We start from the raw sequence: 21,590 nt of genomic DNA, 5'->3' as shown, positions 1-21,590 counted from the left end.
AAACCCAAAGCAGAAAAAGCATAGCACTGTTTTCGTAACTCTTTTGAACATCATGATTTTCGTGGCATTCACCAATATCATGTTCTCCGATGGCAACAAATCATTGTCCAATTCAGTGTGATGGTCTGGAAGACTGCAAGTTCTCTGGTAGAGTCCCACAGACACCCATTTAGAGTCGCTGAGAAAGACCCTTAGCAAAAGTATGCTGAACAAGAGATGGGTTCGATGCATAGGAACAATTTCATTTTCATCTACAAAAGTCAGTGATGAAGTTTTGAAGAAGTTAAAATGATGAAACTGATATAAGTACTTCAATTTACAAAAGACTCTTAAGCATTAAGCTAACACTGCACTTTTTTGCAGGGACAGCGGCTGCAAATATGGTGATATGTAATTATTCTTCTTCAAAGTATTGTTTAAATTGTCATACAATTTGCAATTTTCTGAAATTTATTTAAATATATTTGGAAGATTAGGTCTCCTTTTCATTACCCTGCAATTATGAGCTTGCCTTAATTGATATCTAAAATAAGACCCCCAGTTAGTTTACTGAAGTTTGAGGTTTTGGGGAGAAGAAGTCGAAGAACTCTGAACCCCTTCTGAGGAACTTTAAATTAACACTGTCTCAGCTCACCATTAACCAATATGTGGAAATCCACAACTAGACAGCACCTTGCATCATAGTTTAAATCCAAAAAAGCATGACAATAAAATGGCCTGTAGAAAAAAAAAAGAAAAAAAATCTTCAGTGTTCAGATTAGATGACATGGCATCTGGAAGTAGCAGCAGCAATGGGGTAAATGTATCTCTGTAACTAATCTTCAGAGCAGCAGCTGTGGCCCAGACAAAGCTGCACATGATCAGCATTTGCCAAGAAAATGGTACAAATGATGTATTTGCATGTTAGCTGACAACATACTGTATAAGTGGTGAAGGCTTTTAAAAGCTTTTTGATGAGTTTTGGACAGCAGCAACCCAAATTGACCGCACAGAAGCAAACTAAAGTAAACCAAGGATGACTAAGAAATCAGAGACAAAGGCTGCAAAAACATTTTCTTTTCTTTTTTTTTCTTAAATCCCTGCCAGAGCCAAAAAGCTTTATCCTCCCTTTTGCCTTGTTCAGATTGCTTCAGCTAATAATTTGTCTGTCTGGAGGACATGGATCATCTCTATTCACTTCCAACTCTTTGTTTCCTCTCTCATTATTTGCAACCTCTCTGTCTTTACAGCCTTTCATCATATTTTCAAACACATTTCTCCAAACAGAGTGCTTTGTTTTAGCAGGGGAAAAAATATATATATCATGCTAATGTTGCTGCAGCACAGGCAGGGGGGCAGCTACACCAGAAATATACTCAAACTTTGATAAACTACAAGAAGTCTGCTGCTGCTGAGGCAAGCATCAGCCACAAAAGCTGGAAGGTTATATAACCTCATCTAAAGAAAACATCTAAAGCTTTAAAGAACAAATATGTAAAATATATCCCTAAACCCTACACTTAATTTCCAAATTATGCCTTCTATAAATAAAAGGTGCAGCATCTCTCTGCACATAGTTAATGCTTAAATGTTAGTGAATTCATGAATCAGTGCTCTTTGGTATGGCAGTGTATGTTACTAGGGTAGGATGAGCAAGAGCAGAAATGGCTGAAACAAACAAGGATGTGTGTATATCTAAAATGGTCCCAGATGGGAAACATTCTGAAATAGAATAATATAAAGTTACATTTTGTGTCGTTTTTATATATATATATTAGTATTTTCAAAGAAATCAGATGTGGATATTTTGATAAAAGGTGTTGTACAAAATAAATATATGCGGGATGAAAAATGTGCAAAAAACTGTTACATAAAAATGAAACAGAGCTAACAAGAAAGACAGTTTTTAAGAAATGCATCCAAAAGAGATGAGGGGTCTTCATGTTTGCTGTGATTATTGTTATGTGGATCATAAAAGATTGATGCATTGAGCAAAGAGAAAAATTTGTTTGAGGTCAAAACACTCTTTTTTAAAATGTCCTGAGTAGCTGATTCCCGACCTGAAGTGCTCGAACAATCGCTGCAGCTGAGCACCATCAGAAAGATCCAAAAGAGATGTCAGATCAGAATTAAAATCACAGTGTGAACTACATTTTTTAACGATTACTGTACTTTGATCATAATTAGCAAGACATTTTAGATTGTATCAACATTATAAGAAAAAAAATAGGTGTGGCAGTAGTGCAAGGGATAGAGCCTGTAGGCCATGTTTGCAGGCCTTACTCTCAGTCCAAATACAGGAAAATGTAGCTTCTAGTTCCTTTTCATTTATGCTTTGCAGGGTCAACAATAGGAACACCATTGTGAAAAGGAAAGGAATTTTGGACTGCTGTGCCAGATCTGGACATATTTTATCCATACAGACATCATAAATCAAAACAATCATGGATTCGTCCTCTTCCCAAAGAACTATAAAAAAATGGAGGTTATACAAATGTAATGAACAACTGAAACTCTCCTCATTTACAACAGACAGTGTTTCCAACTTAGTGACACAGTTGCTATATTTGGTTTTTTTTTTGGCTCCTTTAGGAACTTTCTTTCAAAAAGCAAGTTTAGCGACTTCAAAAGCCGCGTGTTCTACCATTACTGTTGCATGGGCAAAAAGAGCAGCGAGGAAACATGCTCCATTTTAGCTAATGTGTAAAAAAGCTGCCGATGATTCAATCCTGGATTACAAAGAAGGATATAAATATAATGTAAATAAGGATTTAAATCAAGTCTCTTTTTTTCTCTTAAACTGTTGCACAGAAAAATTACATGGCTACCTCACAGCTACAATCATTTATTCACCTCGTTGTTTCTGATCACCATTTCTTTGGTCAAATTAAATGTGGATTCAGGGAATCTATCAAAATGCATACATTAAATGCATACATTATTTCAGAAAGTAAGGTTAAAGTATGTTGCACTAAACCTGCATTTTAAAGACATTGAAGTAGTTATATATTATAATTGATTCAGATATGCATCAGCCCAACCCCACGGCTTAAAAAAAATCCTAGAGGAAACTCTATATATACATATGCACAAACATACATACATATATGTACTATGTGTGTGTGAGAGAGTGTATATAGATCTAATACAGACTGACATGAAAACTGACATAGATGCTGAGCTCTGGTGCACTGGGCCAAGCAGTCTAACCAACATCAGGGTTGAACTATAAATAGACCATCTGATCCAACCCCCTGTAACCCCCCTCCCGAATAAAAACAATCTGCTCTCTTTATTTTTTTCTCTCGTTTTTTTTCTTTTCTTTTTTTTTTAGCTTCTGCATCAACTTTATTACCACAGCTGGGAATAAAGTATGCTTTTGTTGACTGCTTCTCTTTGTTCCTGATGCCTGTTCCTTTATTTATTTCCCACCACAATCAGCCTCCTTCTGTCTCCTGCTTTCCAAATGTTGTTCTGTAGAAAGATAAAAGTCTAAAATCAGGAGTAGCAAATAGACCACAGCATCCTTACTCCTTTTGTAATAAGAATATGATTATGGGGTTGGAGAAAGGGGAAGACAGGCTAGTTAGAGGGGAAAGACGACGGAGCTGGAGTTATGCAAGTGAGGCTAATCCCCCCCAACCCTGCATGGTTAATGAGACAGGATGACACTGGCCTCATTTCATCTGTTCATCCCTGCATCTGCTGCTACTGCAGCCCCTCCAAACCGCTCGGTCGGCACCTTAATCTTTCCGTTTGATCTTTCAAAGCAGACAAGCGCTATAGTTTAAATTCTGCAAACCAGTAATTCCTAGTATGATGGCAACGCAACAGCAGATGAGCCATTACACAAGTCAAAGATTACTTGTGAAGGTGCTTCCAGAAAAGTCTCTTCTTTCTCATATTTACATTGAGCTTCCCAAAGTCCCATTGCACAACACAGGATAACAAGGGAATTAAATAAGTAAGCAAAGTTATGTTAACATTTTTATCAATCTAGCTGTAAAAATAAATTTCATTGCCTTTAAATATTTTATAAAGTCTCAAGAATAAAATGCCTGATAATTATATTTTAGATCATAGATTCATTTTCCAAGCTGAAATCTTCTAAAATTTACCATTCTTATAAAATATATGTAAAGTAGGAACACAACAACCTTTATAGTATTTATTCCTGCAATGGTCAAGCTTTAAATGTGAATGAATGAACTGTAAAATAGATTGATGGAGTGAGGGGATGAAAGCAACACTGAGGCAGATAAGAAAAGCATGAAATGAACATATTTTCAGTGATTCATTTTAGTTTTCCATCCAAAGCTGGACAAACTACAAATATGTGTTATTTTCCAGAGTACTGCTTAAAGGGAAAGCAGCATCAATAACTCCACCTCAGGCAACCATTTTCAATTGATTAAAAAGATACTAGCATGTGTTCTTAATGAGATTCTATAGAAAGGGCCTTGCATCATTAATCAAATGCATTATGCAATTGAGTAGGTCAGCACCAAAACAGCTTAATTAAAATTAGACTTTTTTGGAACACTGGAAGTTATTCCTACTTTTTAAAAGTTTGCCTCCAAATACATTTTTTGTATACCCCTGAGGAAGGAACTCTGATGCCTTTAAAACTGTAGCAAAAAGATAGCCACTGTGACACTAATCTCTGCTAACAATCTGTATCTTCATGTTTACAAACCAAGAGTTTTTTGCTGCCATTTTAATTTGTACTGCTGTGTATTTTTAAGCTTTAAAGAGAAAGATGTCATCGTGCTCTTTGTTATACTGAGAATTTCTTCACTACTGAAGGTTAAGCATTTATTTATAACTTTACTTAACAGATGTCAGTACGGAATTCGGCTTCATTGAATGGCCATTGTATAAGTATATCGAATGCTCAGAAATATTTATTCCCTCTGTGTCCATAGTGAACCACACGTTTGTAAAATCCAGAGCGAATGAGGAGTGAACAAGAAGCTGGTTTTCCTCTATTGTGTAACCAAAGGAAAACAGTATTATATCCATTTTCCATCATGCTTTATCCTAGCTGGGGTCACAAGGGGTGCTGGTACCTATCTCCAGCTGTCTATGGACGAGAGGCGGGGTTACAAGTCAGTTTTCCGGTCCTGAGAAAACCCAATCAGTAAGAAAATGGATCAGTATTCACAAACAAACTTCTTCCTTAGTCTTTCTATTAAGAAAGAACCATCTTTTACCTCTTGTGTCTTGCAGAGCCCTTTTTGGAACATACAAATATTTATTATAGGTTCCTAATAGAAGCTACAGGTCTTTAGATAACATAATCCCATAGTTTGCTTCTTTGATGCTTTGATCCATGTTGTAGTGAAAATATAAAAGAAGAATAAAAAAAAATATACCAGAAAGTGCTTAAAAAAAAGCACAAATGCAAATTCACACATATGCTTATAAAAAAGGAAAAACTAATTTCAAGTGTTGTTACCTTAAATGAGATCAATAACAGGAAGGAACCTAGGTAGGGATAAAACTGGAGGCTCTTATACTCAAATCTTCAAGGGCCAGTATACTGAAACTTGTGTCCCTTGTCCTTCACACACTCATAAATCAAATGTTTTAATTTCCTCACTAGCAGCTTTGCTGTACAGTAGTATTTGCTGTGATCTGTGGGTAAAAAGTAGGTTTAGTATATTTTTATGTGAGAAAGTCCATCTTAAATCATTATCAAGATTATGATCCTGTCTTAAAATATAATTTCGTTATCAGAGCCAGCCGATCCCCACATACCGGCGGTGCGCTGTCACTGGTAACCCCCAGCAGCAGCTGCCTCCGTCCCTCTTGCCTCTTGGGGATTTTCCCCTTCTGTTCTTAGCAGCTGGAAGTAGATGTTAGCGTTTTTCATGTACGTGGCTAAAACTTCAGGCACCAGAATAATAAAAGCAAATATATTTTGCCAGCAGGTTTTGACATTTCAAGTTCATTTAAGCAGTAAAAAACTGTTTTAGAGGAGTGATCATAGCACTCTGCATAGAAGTGCTGTGTCTGTCTCCCTGCCAGTTCCCAGATCAGCTTGTCTGATTGACCGATATGGTGCTTTGAGCAGTAAAAGTTCATTTTTCCATCTCCAGCATCTGCTGCTTGTGGAATTTTAAACATTTGAGCGAAGTTATAGGGGAAAAACAGGGCGCACAATTTGTCATTTTTTTAGTAAAGGCTGTACAATGTACGGCCGTACGCATTGCTGTGTGAAGAAGAGACACTTCTAAATGACACAGGCCCTCAAGGATTTGAGTTGAGGACCTCTACATTAAAGGTTATGCTAATATTACATGCACATCCAGCTTGGTAATCTGGGTTGGAATCAGGGGTAGCTTTGCTCATCGACAAATCCTTTTCAATGGGAGACTGGATTCTCTTTCGTCTCTGCACTGACTGAAGGCAGTTTGCTGCACAATGAGTTTGCTGAGACTAACTGACTGTCAGAGCTTTTGTAGGAGTTCCCACATACAGTAGCAGCACCTGCTGCTTGCTTAAGAGGCAGTAAACCTGAGGGATTGGTGCTTTCACCTTTTCTCATCACAAAAGTCACTAGAATCATTATTATTTTCTATTTTAAAAAGCTGTTAGAGGGGCCTGAAAAGTTGCTAAATAGTCTGCAATAGGTTGGATGATGGTAAATGAAACAAATGTGAAAGCAAAAACTTAATAATACTGTTGAGAGGACCAATAAGGTTAAACCTTATCCACTAGGACCACTGGATATGGCCCCAGGGCCATTTTGAAAATAGGTTTCAATATTGACCCATAGCTTTAATTGGGAAAAACCATAAAATGATGGAAAAAAGTAAATCAAACGGAACTGGCCAGAGAAGCAATGCCTCTGTGAGGAGAATAGAGTAATTGGTTGCAGGCTCACCTATAGGAACTCCCCTATGGTAATGAGATCTGGGTAATGAACGAAAGGACATGATCACAAATACAAGAGGCCAAAATTATTTTCCTTCGCAGGGTAGCTGGGCGCACCCTTCGAGATCAGGTGAGGGGCTCAGTCACCTGGTAGGAGCTTGGTGTAGTCTTCGCTCCTCCACATTGACAGGAGCCAGCTGAGGTGGCTCGGGCCTCTATTCCTGATGTCTCCTGGTCCCAATAGGAACAATAGGAATAGGAACACCTCCAGGCATGTCCTTTTGGGAGGAAGACTCATGGAAGGCCCAGGACACGCTGGAGAGAATATGTCTCTGAGCTGGCCTGTTGTTGCCTCTCACCTCTTTTATATTTTCATGCAATTCATATAGCATATATTACTGTACTTCACCTTATTTAGAGTGGTCATCTACGTATTTATTTTTCTGCAACCATTCTAGTTATTTACAATGATTTTATGGAGTGCATTATAGTCTGTATAAAATATTCTTACTATTGTTTGTACAAATTTCCATTTTTTATTCATGATTATTCAATATTTATTTCCCCTTGATTTACCCTTAGTAAGATTACATTACTGGAGGTATAACTTTAGCTGGTCTGGCAGTCACACCAATTAATTTTCTATTTGTGGATGGTTAAATATATGAAATATTCATAATAATGATTGTAATAATACTTATTGTATTTATAAAGGTGAATATACTTATTTATTCCACTGCTTATAAGGTGGACTGCCCAAACAGCTCTTTGTCCCTGCCTTCACTGCTAAAACTTAGGCTCACCAATAGTTCTCCTCACTATTATTAACATTTTTTTTACTTTAGGAGCTCCCTTATTTGTTTTTTGTTAATAACTTATTTTTTTTAAGGTGAAATTCTGGGAAAAAAATCTTAGAATTCAAGACATTCCTATATATTTTTTCAAATGACGTGACTGATACTTTTAGTCCCAGAGTTTTTGTGAATAAAGTCTTTTCTTTTCTCACCAATAAACAGACTACTGTTTAAATTAAGTTTTTTTCTAGGAGTGTACACATGTCTCATAGTACTGTCTACGTGTTCAAATACTTATTTTGGTAATTTACTCCATATTTCCTGAAATCCAGCTCTGGTAAAAAAATACAACAACACTTGTTTGTTTCCATCCTGAAGTTAAAAATGTTACCTACTGGCTTAGCTGGGAATGTGACCTCACTGACATCAGCAGGTCTACCCTGGGCATCTGCTCTCTGCTGACTCGCTCCACCTAAATACAAAGATCCACTTGGGGACTGACAATAAAAAAAATTTTTGTTTCTTATGAATAAAAAATTAAATAAAATCTTTATTTTTGTCATTGAAAAAAAAGTTAATGAAATAAAGTTAGATAAAAAGGAGTTTGTATAATCTGTCCAGTCTAATTTAATGATTTGAAATGTTTTTTGTTGCATTTCAGTCGCATGAACTAAAAAATATGCTCAGAAAAAAAAGCATGCTCGGAAGAAAAAAAAGCTAACGTGACGAGCATGTTGGATAGTGTACATAAACATATCACCAGAATGATTGACAATTAAAGGACCAATTATTTAGATGATCCACCCGGAAATAAACGATCGTCCTCTATACCTTTCAGACTGGGTGCTGCGGACATTTTTTTGTCGGCCCCCACAAGAACGTTAGAGGGAGGAGGTAGCAGCCGACAGAATCTCTGAGCCAGCGGCTCAAACCAGTACGGCTTAGAGCTGCTGGCTTCCACTAAAGATTCTTCCACTCTTTTCCCCCCGTTTCCCCTGTCGTTGGTAAAGACGGTGGACAGAAACCTAACCACTTCGTCCCCAAGCTATCTTTGTTGGGATTACTCTGCTCACATTTATTTTCACTGTGCCAATAAAGAAAAGAAAATATATAAAGATCTGCTTTTCAGATAAAGATGATGGCAATGATGACAAAGAGGCTCAAGTAAAAAAAAAAAAAACAACAAAGTTATAGTTGTGCTTTAATGAAGAGGGAAATAAGCCCTCCTTTGTGCAGCCAGGCCATTCCTGGTACTAAGAAAACCCCTCCTTCCTGTCAGACAGGACGCTCCACTAAACTTTGACCCACTTCTATCTATAACAGTTGGGGCCCAAAACAGGGAAGGGGCACTAAGACCCTGAATTTTTAGAAGTTCCTGTTGACTAAGGCAGTTGACTTCATAATGATAATAATAATGCTTTAAATATCAAAGGTCCAGCTCGTAATAAAGGAATCTAAAAGAGGCTTGAAGCAGTGTTTTGGTTAAAGACAAAAAGCCTCACCTTTTCTTTCATATATATGATTATTAAGCACTGACACACACATCCATTTTTTTCCACATGCAGGGACTGATTTCACTTTCCTGCTGATCCACTGCAAAGGAAACCAATTCTTTTCTCCTCCTTCTATCTGTGCTGTCTCTCATTTCCAAGAAATCTCATTAGTCGAAGGACACAATCCTCTGGAACCAATTCTCAGCAGAACAATGAGCCTGAGCCGAGCTGAGCTCACAACAACTAAAAGCTTCCCTTCATACAGCTAAAAGCTGCCAAATGTTTTCCTAAGCAGAACACATTCAAGCCCAGCTGGAGGATACAGAAGACATGAGAACCATCTCAGTCCAGAAAGCGATGGGGGTTTGTGGAGTTAGGTTACGGAGCTCTGGGAAGGCGTCCCAGAGGTTCCCCAAAGATTTCTGGGAATGTTGACTCTACAACGTGTGTGAGAAGAAAAAAAATTGCCGTCAGGGATGCTGAGGCAAGACATCTGTCACCAATTAAGAAGGAGGGATTGACCCCATGATCAGACCAAAGAGATACACTCTGCAAAGATACACTGGGGTCACAATGTGCACCCTTTCTCATGGTCAATACTACCTACTCACATGACACCCTAGAACCCCCCCACACTCACCACACATATGCACATGCACCACAGATCCTTTTTTCTTGAGTCAGTCCTAGCCACTGTTTACCCAACCTTGTCGACTCACACAGTAAGGTTATGGAGGGGATGGGGCTGCATGTTATTTGTTTTGCAGTAGGGTCAGCTGGCAGATGCATCCTCCAAGCTGGTTTCCCTTTGAACTAAAACACACACAAAGGAAGATGCTGGGATGAAGAGGGGAGGAAATCCTACCTTCATACCAAAATGCTTAACAAATGGGTATCAGCCCTTGTCCGAGTCATTAAACTCTCTAACTCAGATCAGCTGAGGCTGATTTTATAATGAAAATTGATATAGGAGTGTCTTCTAAAACTACTCTGAATCAACCACCCACAACAGCATGGGTTATTGAGCTTTTAAGCTAGATCAATAATTCATGTTTTGTTTCCATTGCTGGGACAAATTAAGATTCTAATAGAGTAAAAAAAAAAACAACAGCTAACTTGATCAATTGCTTTCACTTTCATAAGAACACAGTCTTAATTTGTCCCCTTACCACTTGTTTTTTTTATCATTTTTTTAAGTCTTTGCCAAACAAATGAAACTACTACCATTAAAAAGATATAATTGCTGCAGCCACAGGATTTCACCTCCAAAATCATTCCTGTGCCATCAGGCAATAAGTTCTGGACTTTATCCTGGTGCCATCCATCAATTGTGAGCCTATCTGTGTGTGGTCTTCTGTTTCAGCACTGGCCTTTTTAATTCCCATACATCAACCTCCTGACAGAAATGAAGTGACACCTTGTGACATATGAAGCCACTTTTTCTTTGCTGCGGAAAGAGCCAGAGAACGGAAACTAGACGGATAAATGTAATGATAGCCAAACAGAAAAGATAAATATTACCATTTTTCTCCTCGTTGAATGTAACATAATGAGGGTATGCTCCAAAATGTAATAGAGCATGAAGATTCTAAAATCTGAGGGGTGCAATGATTAATAAACAACTGTTGATCAAACACTGTATGATTTGGGTGCTAATGGATGTTTGTAGACTTTGGCAGGCTTCAGCACTTCTAGTCAATGTGATCTGTGCCAAAGCTCTTCACACTGATGTCTATTAGATCCAGGCAAACTCCACTCTGCATCGATTCCTTCTCTTCTTACATATTGTGAAGGCCTTATTCCCATCTCAAGCCAACATCGAAACTATCAAATTGCAACATCAAAATGCGAACCAGTTTTCTGCAACAAAGAACCCATTAAATCTCAAAAGGAAGGTCTGATAGTCAGTATGAGAGACAGGCTGTATGCAAGTCAGTATGTATTTTACACCTGGCTTCTACTGTCTGTATAGTGTATCCAAGCCATGATTATCCACTGCTTAACAAAGACAAACCATTAAAATTGGTAAAGCAAAAGGATTTTCACATGCATATTTTCAAGTACACCTTGCTAATCCCCTTTAGAACTACCTCAATCATTTTTTTTCATAGATTTAAGAAGGTGTTGAAAACATCCATTCATCAGTCCTGGGTCTGAGGCTTGGTAACCATCTCAGCATGCATTGACTTAGCGGCAGCAAACACCTTGGAGCAAACATGATCCTATTCCAAAAAAAAAAAAAAACAATACTACAATTAGAAAAAAAATGATAAACTTACAATTAATTGTGAAACAGTAGTACACCGGACGGTGAGTATAAGTTAAAGACTGCGTGATTGACTTTTTTTGAACATGACAGCGCGTACGCGTAGCCGTAGCTAATGGGATCACCTCTGTTTTTTCAGACAACAAAAGCACTACAAGCGTTATAGGTAGTGCAAGCGTAAGTGATAGTGCAAGCGTAAGTAGTAGTGCAAGCGTAAGTTGTAGTGCAAGCATAAGTTGTAGTGCAAGCATAAGTTGTAGTGCAAGATAAGTTGCAGTGCAAGCATAAGTTGTTGTTTTCCCATTGCACCAGCTGCTTAAGACATTTCATACGCTTATAAACTAAAAGCAGTTAAAAGCAGTTCTGCTGAATGTCCCTCTTTTTCACAAACATATTCAATTGGAACTGTCCAAGACTAATACTCTATAGATTTAAACCTACAGTACCACATCCTCAATCTGGCTTGCCATCTTATTAAGCTTGAGCAACCAGAGAAAACCTGAGCCTTTCTTCCTGCAAGGCCACAGAGCTAGCCATGGCATCACTGTGCAGCCTGTGTGGGAAAAAGTCCTCTAGGAATTTTATCTGTATTGACACAATAGTTTCACATATCTGCTGCACATGTGGCTGGATAGCCATGTTGTACTTGGTTACTAATCACAAAGTAGACTTAGATTTGGTAAATGATGAGATCACTGGAGAACAAAGAAGTTATTGTTCAAACAAACCAGTTTAAGATGATTTATCATTACCACGTTAGATTTATACGTTAGACGATATACACTGTGGACAAAACCGGATGGACATTGACAGCAGCAATACCAATGTAGGCTGTGAAGTTAATTGTTCAATTGCTTCTAATAAAATATCCCCAAAACCATTGCAACCATAGCAGAATCTAAATATCGAAGATGAAATCCAAAGTCATTGCATGGTGAAATGTGTTACAAAATCTGCTATTTTGGACAATTTCCTCCAGTTTTGGCTTTTACAATGTGCTTTTCCAACTGAAAACATCAACTGTGCTGCCATCAGTCTTGTAAATTAAATGTTTCTTGCGTCTCACTTTAAAGTGTAATTACAGTTTAATAGATGTTACATAGGTGAAACAAGAACATTACACTCATGGAGTCTTAGTGGCAACACTATTTGCAAACATTACCCAGACACTTTTTTTTTTATGTAGGGCTTATTGTTAATGGCTTGTGTCCAGCAGTATGAACAACATGATATTGGATAATTTTATTTCCTTTTTGACTCCTAAAATGCAAGCACAGAATTTAAAACTAACAGCATTCAGGTTCATTATTTGCTGCAATATACCACATAATTCTCTGATAAACGCCCCACGCTGTCCCTAATAAACATATATGGCAGTAAAGTTCAGAAGCAATATGAAGACTTGGGCAGCGTCATTTAAACACGTATCCCCTTTGTTTTCCTAGGCAAACTGGAAGTTTGCATTAGGACAGGCAGGGCGCATCCAGATCTAAGCAGGAGCAGATAAAATGTTTCCAGCTTAATAACATAGTGAGCTGCAATTTAAAAAACCCACTCAACTTTGGTCACATTATATTTAACAAGAGCAAGAACCAACTTTTTCACTCCAGCCCTTTGGGTGGTGCTAATACGCTTTAAGTGGGTGTGATTCCACACAGAAAGGGAGAGTTCCACCTAGCATGCAGAGCAATGCATACGAGTAGGAGTAAGTGTCACTACTTGATCCGTACTGGAAGCACAATACGTAGCATCAGCATCATTTGCACAATCTGCAAGCAGATATTTATCCAGGTCGCCATAAATAATGTAATTATGGTATTAAAAGTACTTGTTTCTAAAACTCATCTTTGCTAATATACATCTTTTTTAGGACTGAGACAATTTGATGGTTTTTACATTTTCTCTGTTAAACAGCTTTATCTGCATTTTAGTTGTTTGTTTATTTAGATTCTGCACTATACAACATAAGGTTAACACAAAAGGAAAAAATAAAACTAAAAAAGACTAGATTTATTTTTAAATTCAAAGCCGAAAAAGTTCGATCCTGGAAGTAGCATAGGATCCCATCTCAGGCACAGGGCGGGAACAGACGGGTGACAAAACAGAAGGGATTTTAATGCGTTTATCTTCTCAGGAAATATATTATTAACCTTTAACACGTTACATTTTAGTACGCTTACTACTTTTAGGGAGGAAAACGTTTAATTTAGGTCCCTTTTTATAAAGTAAAATCGAGAACAACCAGGATGTACATCTGGCTGCACAAATGAGATGGTACGGATCGGGTAGTGACAGAAAGCACTTCCTGCACAGTCCTGCAACAATGAACATTGAAAAAACAAACTTTAAAGGTCATGAAAGAAATGTAACTCATTAGTGAAACATCTACATGCTTCTTGTTAAAAAGAACATTTTAAATAAAAGTGCAAACACAATATTGGTTCAGCCTTAAGGCAGACAAACATTACCTTGAATCAGTATATCTATAAAAGAAAAAATAGCTATGCAATTGCACAGAAATATAAAACAAGCTCTTGGAGCATTACTGGAAGAAAATAATTTACTAATAATTCATGCCACTGTCAGCTTTGCAAGGCCACTGGTGTTTATGCTCTCACTCAGTGAACAATGGCAGAGAAAAGAAGACCTCTCAAGAAAGCCGCATAACAGAAAGAATAAACTCACTTATAATGGCACAAAATATTTGAAGGACAGACTAAGAAATGCTAAGTCATTTATGTTGTTGCTGTAGTGATTCTTCAGGTGAGACCTTTGAGAGCAGAAAAACGAAAGGTCACTGCAAACCCAGATGGCTACTAATTACAGTCGGACACACAAGGGCAACCTTTATATTTGTTTGTGTATGTATGTGTGAGAGGGTCTAAGTAACAATGTGACCTTCTACAGATGAAACTCTTAGGCCCGATTTACAAAAGGTGATCCATGGAAACAGGATATTTTTTAAGTTTCTGATAACATGTTTTAACTACAATCTCTGTACAGACTGTAGCAGCAGGAATGTGAAAATGGTGCAGCTCCCCTGTCACTAGTTGGAGGTATTTTATTTGAAACTCAACATGCAAACACTTAATGCTGAAAAAAATAAAATAAAATAGAATCAAAAACAGGGGGCAAATTAGCACTTATATGGAAAAACATTGTTAAACCCAAAGGAGTCAACCAACAAGAAAGTACTCGGTTATCTGCAATTGTTCTTTTAATATTTCTGACTTTCATTGGTTATAAACTGGTTGGCATTAGTTATGTTGTGCAAACAAGCATCAGTTTCTGTTGATTTTAGTCATATTATACATATGCTAGGGCTTCCCCACATAGGATGATTCTCTTTTTCCTGTCTGTGTGACAATGAGGACAGGGACTGTCACATTATTCAATAAAATAAAAAATGAAAAAGCGTGCCGTTGTCATGCAGAGAAGCAGTAAAGCTACAGCAACATTTTTTTTTTTATCAAAATACCGTGAACAGAATCTGTAATGTAAAAACTCAAGTAATTTCCATCTTTAATCATGAGGTATTTAAAAGGATATCCTGTTCAATGGAGCATGCAAAGCATGTACAAGGTTCATTCAAGCTGTGAGAGATCAAGAGAAAGCAAGACTTCAGTAGATAAAAGGAGAGCTGACCAGTAATTCTGCCTAGTTTTATTCTTCAGAGTGTCCTACTTTTGTCTGTTTCAAAACATCCTGAAATGCTTACTCCTGTTCAATAGGACAAACACTAGGGCTGCAACTGACAATTATTTGCAAATCGATTAATCTGTTGAATATTTTTTCGATTAATCAGTTAATTATTAGATAGCAAAAGGTTCCTTAAAATTTTTACAAAATTAAACCAGGTGAAACTAAAACTTTTCTACTTGAGGAGTTCTGCACAGAACATACTGACAGATGAAAAAATGTTTCTATCTTAAATGCAAAATATTTACTTTTATTACAATTTTGGCATAATTGCTGCTCAAGATGGGTCACTCTGTCAACTAAAGGCATTTTTTTTGACTCTCTACACTCCAGTTAACAATTAATTGATTACTAAACTAGTTGATGATTATTTCAATAATCGGTTAATCACCATTAATTTGTAATCGGTGTTCCTCTGTCAACATGTAGAAAAATCAATCACAGTCAGTCTACAATGAAGATGTAACATTTTGGCAACATGGGACAAAGAGGGAGTCACATTTTTAAAGGAAACAAAGCTGCTGTGAAGCATAAAAGTAGAAGATATGGTAAAGGAAGATTTTGTTTTGTGCTTTTTACTTAGCAAGATCCAAAACGCTGCATTACTGTATTGAAGTCGTAGCATATGGTCCAAATGTTTTTAACCTCTTAATGTCCACCTCATTTTGGCAAATTCTCGACTATTTTGCATACCCAATGGAAAAGCAAATAAATTAGGAACTGTAAGCCCAAATTACATGTGGGATACATTATTTGAAAGCTAACACCCTCTAGTTGCTGAATATATACATGAAAATAGTGTGAGTAAAATACCCAAGCTGCATCAGTTCAAACAAGACTCAAAGTTGTTGTTTTTTAATTCTCGAAAATAGTAGGTATTTTTTGAACAGCAGTTATAAAGACATGCTTGCTTTTTGGGGGCTGCTTTGTCATGGTACATTTTACCATGCTGCTATATCTGTATTAATTGTGCTATATCCATAAAATGAGCTAGGTGGTTGAATTGTGGAGAATCTAAGCTTTTCAACGATGTCTAAAATGTTTAAGTATAATATCCTTTCCGCAGATTACAGAGGTGTGAACTCTTGCAGCTTTAAAATCTAAATAGATGGACGGACTTTTTCTAAAATGAGAGTTAGAGGTGCATGTCAGATTACTTTGTTTTTGTTTCAGTCCAATGTGATTATGATTTCTGCTGTCTCATGAAGGATTTTACTCCCATTTGTTACATAAGAGTGCATCTGAGTGAGCAGATGTGCCCGTGTATGTGCTATTTACTGATCCGATTGTGTTACGAGCAAATTAGATAACAGAAGTTCTTTCGTGGATTCATTGTCACGGTTTGGCAAACAAGCCATGAACGTTTTTGATTCGCTAACTCAATTCAGACGTGTGTTATCATTTTTAAAGGTTAGGGTTTATCCTTGTGTTACAATATGGAGCAACTGTAACAAAAAAACAAGAGTTGAACTTTTTAAGGTCTGTTTTGCGGCAGCAATGTCCTGCATAATTCAGCTGTGGCTTTTTTTTTAAGTGCTATTAAAGTGGGTATGGTATTCTGCTCAAATCATATTTGATCTGGTAACGTTCTTGCTAAGGCACGTCATTTGTGACACCCTTTTTGATTAAAAAATCTCTCGTCATCATGTCCACCCTCTCAACCCCATCCCTGGAGGGGGCGTTGAAAGGACAGGATGATGTACGGTTGTGCTGTGAGCAAACATGATCCTTTGGAGCTGTAAAACTATGTTTCTGAAAGCGATAGAGCATCTGTCCAGCATTTTTTTCAAAACTTGAAGCATGCATGAATGCATGTATGAGCAGTGGACCAAATGTTTGCATTCATCTTAAAGCTGTGACAACACCACATTTAACCCATCAATCATCTGCAAAAAGGAAGTTTACCACAAATGGGAAAAAGAGAGAGAGAGCAAGAGAGTCCGGCTGCTCCTGTGGGATTTATTTATGACCCAATCAGATCTGGGCCATTCTAAATTCAATGAAAAATCAATCCATGCATTCAAGCAGACACTGAAAGTATTAAACAGATATGTCTTATTTGACCCTTTTCCTCATATTTCAATTTATCTCTGTCTGGTTTTAAAACAAAGCAGCTGTAGCTGCTGTATTTCCAAGCAGGAAGTGGTATACACACTCAAGTGTTTTCCAAAAGGAGAGTGTGTCGGGAGAGATAGTGCAAGGGTGTGCACCAGCTGCAGTGGACATGGACTGAAACAGCTGGATGGTGCTAACAGAGCAATGCTTATTCTCTACCAGAACACCCCCCAAAACACACACACACACAGTTGGGTTTTCATGACATATGGAGGTATTTCATTGACTTGCATTCATTTTATAGGCCTAACCTAGAACATTACTCTAACCCTATTACCAACATATACCTAATCCCAAATCACAGGACAGAACTTAAGCATATGGGGACCAGTATGTAGGATATTTTACAAAATACTGCACCCACATTGTAGGTAAAACACGTCCACCCACACACACACACACACACAAGTTTGTATTTCTATCCATACTAAGACTTTACATTGACTTAAATTAATTTTAGTTATTGCGTTAACACCCAACTCTAATCGTTACCAGTATATACCTAAAACTAACTAGTTAATTTACACCATACATATAAACTGACTGCCTAACATTAAATATAGGGGTCAACCATGTTAGGACCAGCCTTTGGTCCCCAAAAGGTTAGTAAATTTATCAAAGTTGGTCCTAAATAGGTAACATAAACAAGTAGCCTACACACACGGGTAAAAGAAGTGAATAACATCCTGGGAAAAGTTGGACAGTTTTGAAAATTATTATTATTATTATTTTTTTTTTTTTTTTTTTTTTTTTTTTGCATACAGGATTCAGATGAAATCTGACTTCTGACGTGCACGCGCACATGCATATATACACGCACTAATCATGGATCTACTGTCAGAGCATCTATCATTTAAACATCTAGAAACTTGGCAAGTTTAGTGATTTAGTTAATGCACAAAATAAGACTGCGAGAAAAAGAACAAAACAAAACAAAAAACCTCCTCCTGCAATAAATAAATAAATAAATTTAAAACAGGACCCACTAAATCAGCGCGACACTCACCCGAGTCAAATTCTTTACTCGCAATCCGAACAGCGCTTCTTCCAAAAAACAAACGTCCTGAGTGGATCTCTGGTGGAAAGAAACAACTTTTCTTCAATCACTTACTCGCCAAAACCAACTCAGTCCTCCTTCAATCCTCTGCGTCTGTTTCTCGTCACCAGAACCCATCCAACCGTACAGCAACCCTCATTATTCGCAACTGCGCTCGCATATGGAGTATGTTCGTTTCCGTCACCGTTAGAGCCCGATATAATGCTCTGCTCTGAAAGGCGGGCGGCGCTCTCTGGCTGCTTCTCGTCCACAAAGGCAGCGTTTGAGACAGAGGAAGGAAGGGCATGGGCTCGGGAAGAGGGGAGGGGGACCTTATGTCTTTCAGCTGCATACAGTGGCATTTTATGGCTTCTTCTAAGCATTAGAGCTGAATGCACACTGCTTTGTAAACGTCTAATGCTTTTGCATTAAGATTTAAAATCATTGTAAAGCTTTAGAGTTTCTATGTAATGTTGGAATGGAAATTTAGCTGAGGATCTTAAGACAAGAGCATGGTGTTATTCTACATGTAAAATATGTATAACCCAGTGAGATGTATCCGGTCCAATGAGTTCTATGTAAAGAAGAATCAAAACAGTATTTTACTTTTAACTTAAAAGTAAGCCTGGGTGTCAACGAACCAGAGGAAGCTAGAATAAATTGCAGATTGTTAGAATATTTTTTTTTGTTTAGGCAGATAGAGATAAACTAATTCAGCTTCAAAATAGAGCCACATGAATAAGAATTTCAAGCCTTGATCGTGAAGCATTATGACTAAAAATTGCATTACTTCATAGTAAAAACACCCATGCATGCCATTAGAGTACACCCCTGCCTGCATGATTTTTCTATTAAAGACAATCTATGGCTAAACTTCAATTACCTAATTAATAAGAAGAAAGAAGAGCTCTGTTTTCATGAGGTCTTAGTTTGCAAAAAAAAATAATAATAAAAATCTGCAACAGCTGACAAAGGTTGTGTGTCACATCAAAGAGTGTCATTTTTATATAGGTCTTCGATTTTAAGTAAATGTGTGCAAAAAAACAGCAGGGGTAACAGTGTGGTTCAGATTTTTGTCATGTTTTACTTGTATTCTCTTAGAATGAATTATAAATTAATGGCTCATGCTCACTATTTACCATAGTTTAGCATGAAACCTCTGCTGCTGTCTCAGTTATTAGAAAATATACCCCAATAGAACCTATATTCAAATATACTGTTTGATCTGGTTCTGCTTCTTTTTAGTGCTCTTTTTTATTCTATATGCAAATAAAGAGATTAATCTGAAATTACATACAAAGCAGACAATATTGTAATCATTTGCACTTTTAGGGTGAAAATAAAATCCAGGTAAGCTGGAATAAAAATAGAACGTGTTCTTTATGTTTTGATAGACTCCAGCTTACGCTTCACCCAGTGCTTCCTATGTTTGTGCTGCCTCAGGAGGAGAATGCTCAGAAATCTTGTCACTGATGAACTCTGGCTGACCTCCTCTTCTGTACGTATACTAGAGAGCAATTTATTTTGAGTACCAATAACAATAGTAATCGCCCACTTTCCTCCTTCTCCTCATCTCCCTGTTTTTCTTGACTCAAATCTTTTTTTTCTTTCACTTCCCTGTACCTTTTATGATGGCTAATCCTAACTCGACATCCTGCCCTCCCTCTTGTCTCGATCCCCTTCTCCTTTAAATCATCACCACGGTTCATTTCAACTTCAAGCTTTGGCAGGCTGGAACGGTAATATGATTTCCAGCTGAAATGAAACGTGCAAAATGTGCTCAACCCTCATCCCTAGTGGGCTCAAGTTTATGTCCAATTCACTGGACTGGGGTGAATACAAATATTTATTTTGTCTATTAGTCTAAATGAATACATATTTGAATCAAATATTTTCTTTATGCTTTTTTAGCAGGTTGAAAACATATTCCAGCATTACAGGATGTTCTCCAGTTATCTTCTCTCAAAATGTTAAGGACCATGTTTGCAGTGTTGCAAAGCAGTCAGAGCTCACTCCTCCGAGCCAAGTAGTGTATTGTAAAATAAGTCTTTGCTCTTGAAAACAACAGTGGGTTGTGCGGGGCTAGGTTGTTCAGAGAGAGGTCTGCTCATGGCTTACACGGTGGGGCAGTTGTTAGCAGGAAGAAGGTCCTCTTTTTGATCCCAGCCGCAAGTCTTTCTTTCATATATTTGTAGATTATGTCCTTATACTGCGGAGTCCTCACAGCAAAAGCATATTTTATATGCTTAGTTAATTATATCTTTAGTTAATTTATCAAAACAGCTTTACAATAGTGTAAGTAAAAAAAGTACAATTTTATTTATATGTCATCTTTCCCAGTTTAGCAAAAGACATACGAGTAACAAAGCAAAAATAAAGCACATAATCAATTAAAACCTGTCTGTACAATTTTGATTTAATTTGCTTTTTGAAATAATCAATAGATTTGACTAGCCTCAGTGGGAAACACTGCTGCTTTGCAGCAAGAAGGTTTGGGGTTCACTTCCAAGCCCAAGATCTTTCTGCATTGAGTTTGCATGTTCTCCTTGTACATGCGTGGGTTCTCTTCTGGTACTACGGCTTCCTCCCACAGTCCAAATACCTCCACAGACATTTAGGGTAATTGTCTTCTCTAAATTCTCCTTAGGTGTGAATGTATGTGTGAATGGTTGTTTGTCTCTGGGTTGCCCTGCGATGGACTGGCAACCTGTCTAGGGTGTACCCTGCCTCTCGCCCATTGACAGCTGGAGATAGGCACCACCACCCCTCACGATCCCAGCAGGGATAAGCATGACAAAAATGGATGGATGGGTGCTAGCCTGAAATGCCTTATCCCCACAGGTCTGAAAGGAGACATAAGTTATAAATAACACCTAGTTTTTCAATTTAGAACAGCACACAAAAAAGATATCACCCCCACCCCTACTTTTCACAGAGTGCAGAGCAGGAGGATGATTTGGGTGCAAGGATAGGGAGGGTGTTTCTGTCTACTTCTCTTATTAAATTCCATATTTTCAGGCAGCTGTTTTTCTTTTAGCCAACATAAAATACCAAATGCTGTGCTCTGTTTTTGAAGTAGTTCTGTGGTGAATACCTCTAAAGAGCGTCTATGGTCGGCTATCCGAACAGTGCTGGCAGCTAGAAAGCAGATGCTTCCTAGCTCCAATTCATTTAGCATAGGGACCTCCTGATGTTCCTAATGGCCACTGGGAAATACGCTGCTGCCCATAGTTCTTTTTGTCAGAGGACATACAGGCACCACCTCATAGAATTCAACAAAAATGTCTTATTTACTACAAAGTATTGATTCAAAGGACTGAAATAGTTGC

At 37.6% G+C, this 21,590-nt stretch overlaps 1 protein-coding gene across 2 annotated transcripts in view; it reads right to left on the bottom strand.

Moving 5' to 3' along the window:
- The window catches only part of LOC119788546 (leucine zipper putative tumor suppressor 2 homolog), a 61,743-nt gene extending 43,248 nt beyond the window's left edge, over positions 1-18,495 (bottom strand). Inside the window, exon 1 of one of the 2 annotated variants that reach the window (XM_038292941.1) lies at positions 18,232-18,495. The gene's annotated coding sequence lies outside the window, so the exon portion shown is untranslated. The remainder of the gene's footprint in view (positions 1-18,231) is intronic. The other variant, XM_038292943.1, reaches the window with a different exon arrangement.
- Positions 18,496-21,590: the final 3,095 nt, after the last annotated feature.

This window comes from Cyprinodon tularosa, unplaced genomic scaffold (assembly GCF_016077235.1).
Source record: "Cyprinodon tularosa strain WSP-4 unplaced genomic scaffold, ASM1607723v1 ctg32, whole genome shotgun sequence".
NCBI lineage: Eukaryota > Metazoa > Chordata > Actinopteri > Cyprinodontiformes > Cyprinodontidae > Cyprinodon > Cyprinodon tularosa.
The sequence above is the reverse complement of the archived record's forward strand: the minus strand, read 5'-3'. Positions and strand labels throughout refer to the sequence as shown.